This window comes from Octopus sinensis, unplaced genomic scaffold, assembly GCF_006345805.1.
Source record: "Octopus sinensis unplaced genomic scaffold, ASM634580v1 Contig18543, whole genome shotgun sequence".
Classification (NCBI taxonomy): domain Eukaryota; kingdom Metazoa; phylum Mollusca; class Cephalopoda; order Octopoda; family Octopodidae; genus Octopus; species Octopus sinensis.
Window position 1 is genome coordinate 26,092 of NW_021835927.1, and position 5,252 is coordinate 31,343.

Sequence of the window (5,252 nt, forward strand, 5' to 3'; positions counted from 1 at the left end):
ATATATATATATATATATATATATATATATATATATATATATATATGTGTGTGTATGTGTGTGGTGTGTGTGTGTGTATATATATATAAATATAAATGTGTGTGTATGTGTGTGTGTGTGTGTGTATATATATATATATATATATATATGCCACACACATATATGCATTGAAACATGCATACACTTACATATATATATCAGCAAACATATACATATGATACACTTACATGTATATATTAGGGTGTTCAGAAGGTAATTGTGTTTTTTCACTACTATGAAATATGAACCAACCAATCACATCAGAGCCAAGATAAAATGGGAAAGTAACTGTCTAGAAATAATATGACATCTCTTTTCTTTGGCAGTGTGTCATTCATAGTTATTTTGGTAATTAACGCGATGGAGGATAAGAACTTTATGAAACAACATATTCACTATTGCTTACAGTAGGAGTTTTGAAAGAAAAGTATTGCTACAGAAGCAATGGAAAACATTTTTGAAGTGTATCCAGATGCAGTTAATGCTCATATATGTAAGCTATGGTTTAAAAAGTTTAAAGATGGTGATTGAGGCATGTCCAACAAGCCTCACTCTGGAAGATGACCCACTTTGAATGACAGCCTTTTGAATGAGGCTATTGTCCGAGATCCATGTCAAAGCACCAGAGATTTGGCATGAAAATTCAGTGTGTCATGTTCAACTATCCACAAATATCTTAAGCAAATTGGTGAAAACATGCAAAGAGGGAATTTGGGTTCCACAGTAGTTTCCGCTTGAGAACCAAACACAGTGTTCCACTGTCTACAGCAGTCTTCTAACCAGGATTGACAACCTGTCATTCTGCAGCACATTGTTACAGGTGATGAAAAATGGGTTTTGCATCACAACAGAAAAGGAAAAAGACGATGGTTATCATGTAACGAGAGGCCAGTACCAACACCAAAACCAGAACTCCATCCACAAAAATCTTTGCTCTGTGTTTGGTGGAACATGGAAGGTATCGTTCATTACGAGCTCCTGGAACATGGAAGAACCATCAATGCAAATGTCTAATACAAACAACTTGATCATGTAAATGAAAAATTATGTCAAAAGTGGCCAGCTTCAGTAAAGAGAAAAGGTGTTATTCTCCAGCATGACAATACATGGCCACACTCTTCAAAACAAACGCAAGGAAAATAAGTCGTTAGGATGGAAAGTTCTTCCACAGCCTCCATACTCACCTGACTTAGCACCTATGGTTTTCCATCTGTTTAGATCACTAGAAAACGATGGTGATGACATTTTTGATTAAAATTATTCAGATCATGGCGGTGCCCCAGCATGGCCACAGCTCATGAGCTGAAACTAGAATCAATCAATCAATGTAGTTTACATTTGTTATTATATCCTTTCTGGTAAAATGCAATTATTAGCAAACATATACAGATACTAAACAGCCCATGCAAGCCAGGGAAAAGTAACCGTATATATGTATCATCATCATTGTTTAACATCCATTTTCTATTCTGGCATGAGTTGGAGTTTGACAGGAGCTGTCCAGACTCCAATTGTCTGTTTAGGCGTGGTTTCCCTAGCTGGATGCCCTTCCTAGTGCCAGCCACTGCACAGATTGTGCTGGGTGTTTTTCATCTGACACCAATATGGGTATATTTACACAGCACTGGCAAGAGTGCATTTGATATAACACAAATGCATTTAACATGCTTGTATGGATGGATGACACTGGTTTTACTTAGCTTGATGCCTCTTTTCAAGTACAGCAAATCACCACAACTCCCAGCTACCTTGTCATTTCTTCAGTGAGGCTCAACATCTGAAGATCCTTTCACACCACTTCATCCACATCTTCCTGGGTTCCCGTCACAATTAGAAATTCACACTTCTTTAAGCAGCTGTCCTTATCCATATGCATTACATGACCAAACCAGCACGGTCTTTTCTCTTGCACACATCATCTGATATCTCTTATACCCAGTTCTCCTCTTAAATCATTTACACTCTGTTGTGTGTGCACATTAATATTACTCATTCAGAAGAGTATGCTAGCTTCATTTCTTTTAAGCCTTCTCAAGTCCTCTGTAGTGATAGCCTATGTTTCACTGCCATATAGCATAGCTGTACGAACACAGACATCATACAATCTGCCTTTCACTCTGAGTTATCAACAAAAACAGCTCTCTGAATTTTGCCCATTTTTATTCTAGCAACTATGCTTTCAGTACTTTCTACTCCATTGCAAACTTGGTCAACTGAGTAACAAGCTATCAACTACTTCTAAGGATTTCCTTGAGCATTTGAGGAAGTCTTTTGCCTGCGCAGTTTTTGTGCATAATGTAATCACACATTTGCCACACACAAAGATTATTTACTCTGTTAATGTTCTTGTGATACTACAAAACCGCTTATGTGTCCAAAGTTTGTACTGTGTACAATGTATGGAATTTATACCAACATCCTTTTTACAAATTGAACAGGGTCATCACTCTGAAAGTACTTACACATACACATTTTGTATAATTCCAACCATACTAGCATTATATGTGTACATATTACATATGTATGTCTATATATATATATATATATATATATATATATATATATATATATATAATATATATATATATCATCATCATCATCATCATCATCATTTAGCGTCCGTTTTCCATGCTAGCATGGGTTGGACGGTTCAACTGGGGTCTGTGAAGCTGGAAGGCTTCATCAGGCCCAGTCAGATCTGGCAGTGTTTCTACGGCTGGATGCCCTTCCTAACGCCAACCACTCCGTGAGTGTAGTGGGTGCTTTTTACGTGCCACCCGCATAGGTTCCAGACAGAGCTGGCAAACGGCCACGAACGGATGGTGCTTTTACGTGTCACCGGCACGGGGGCCAGGCGAGGCTGGCAATGGACATGAACGGATGGTGCTTTTATGTGCCACCGGCACGGGAGCCAAGCGAGGCTGGCAACGGACATGAACGGATGGTGCTTTTACGTGCCACCAGCACGGAGGCTAGATGGGGCGGCACCGGCAACGACCACGATCGGATGGTTCGCTTAACCACAGCTGCAATTTCCACTGATGTTGATCGACCTCAATTTTGGTTCTGCTTTCTGATATATGATTTGATTTGGTTTGATTTTGATTTTGATTTTGACTGTTCTCACTGGTCTTGCCGGGTCTTCTCACGCACAGCACTTCCATAGGTCTCGGTCTCTGGTCATTTCCTTGGTGAGACCTAAAGTTCGAAGGTCGTGCTTCACCACCTCTTCCCAGGTTTTCCTGGGTCTACCTCTTCCACAGGTCCCCTCAACTGCCAGTGTGCCAACGTTGAGGGTGCCAACCCTGAGGAAGTGGGAGGCAATCGACCTAGTAGCATCATGAACCTGAAAAGAAAACTCGCATTTGGCAGTATTCATAGACAAACAATAAAACTCAAGTCCAAACCGCGTACATTACACCAAACATATCTTGCAATGAATGACCACTACCTTTTATGGAAGGAGGAGCAGGTGGCGTAAGACTTTGAAGTGGGCATAGGAGACAACAGGGATGCGAAGTGTACATGGGAGACAACAAGGATGAGAAAATTTAGGACTTCCTGTAGCGGTGGGGGCAGCGTAAGACTTTGAAGTGTACATGGGAGACAACAAGGAGGAGAAAATTTAAGGCTTCCTGTATCGGTGGAGGGGGTGGGAGGGCGGGCACACTCCACGTGAAAAATTATCCAGCCATGCGACATGTAAGATTATAAATATGTATTCCATATTTAACGGAACTCCTAGAGGGGAAAACTTATATAAAATAGTAAGGACCTGTAAGATTATAACTATGTATTCCATATTTAACGGCACTCCTAGAGGGGAAAACTTATATAAAATAGTAAGGACCTGTAAGATTATAAATATGTATTCCATATTTAACGGCACTCCTAGATGGGAAAACTTATATAAAATAGTAAGGACCTGTAAGATTATAAATATGTATTCCATATTTAACGGTGCTCCTCGAGGGGAAAACTTATATAAAATAGTAAGGACCTGTAAGATTATAACAATGTATTCCATATTTAACGGCGCTCCTAGAGGGGAAAACTTATATAAAATAGTAAGGACCTGTAAGATTATAACTATGTATTCCATATTTAACGGCGCTCCTAGAGGGGAAAACTTATATAAAATAGTAAGGACCTGTAAGATTATAAATATGTATTCCATATTTAACGGCACTCCTAGATGGGAAAACTTATATAAAATAGTAAGGACCTGTAAGATTATAAATATGTATTCCATATTTAACGGTGCTCCTCGAGGGGAAAATCTTATAAAATAGTAAGGACCTGTAAGATTATAACTATGTATTCCATATTTAACGGCGCTCCTAGGGGGAAAACTTATATAACATAGTAAGGACCTGTAAGATTATAAATATGTATTCCATATTTAACGGCGCTCCTAGAGGGGAAAACTTATATAAAATAGTAAGGACTGTAAGATTATAAATATGTATTCCATATAACGGCGCTCCTAGAGGGGAAAACTTATATAAAGTAAGGACCTGTAAGATTATAAATATGTATTCCATATTTAACGGCACTCCTGGAGGGGAAAATTTATAAAATAGTAAGGACCTGTAAGATTATAAATATGTATTCCATATTTAACGGCGCTCCTAGAGGGGAAAACTTATATAAAATAGTAAGGACCTGTAAGATTATAAATATGTATTCCATATTTAACGGCACTCCTGGAGGGGAACACTTATATAAAATAGTAAGGACCTGTAAGATTATAAATATGTATTCCATATTTAACGGCGCTCCTAGAGGGGAAAACTTATATAAAATAGTAAGGACCTGTAAGATTATAAATATGTATTCCATATTTAACGGAACCTCTAGAGGGGAAAACTTATATAAAATAGTAAGGACCTGTAAGATTATAACTGTATTCCATATTTAACGGCACTCCTAGAGGGGAAAACTTATATAAAAAGTAAGGACCTGTAAGATTATAAATATGTATTCCATATTTACGGCACTCCTAGATGGAAAAATTATATAAAATAGTAAGGACCTGTAAGATTATAAATATGTATCCATATTTAACGGCGCTCCTAGGGGAAAACTTATATAAAATAGTAAGGACCTGTAAGATTATAAAATGTATTCCATATTTAACGGCGCTCCTAGAGGGGAAAACTTATATAAAATAGTAAGGACCTGTAAGATTATAAATATGTATTCCATATTTA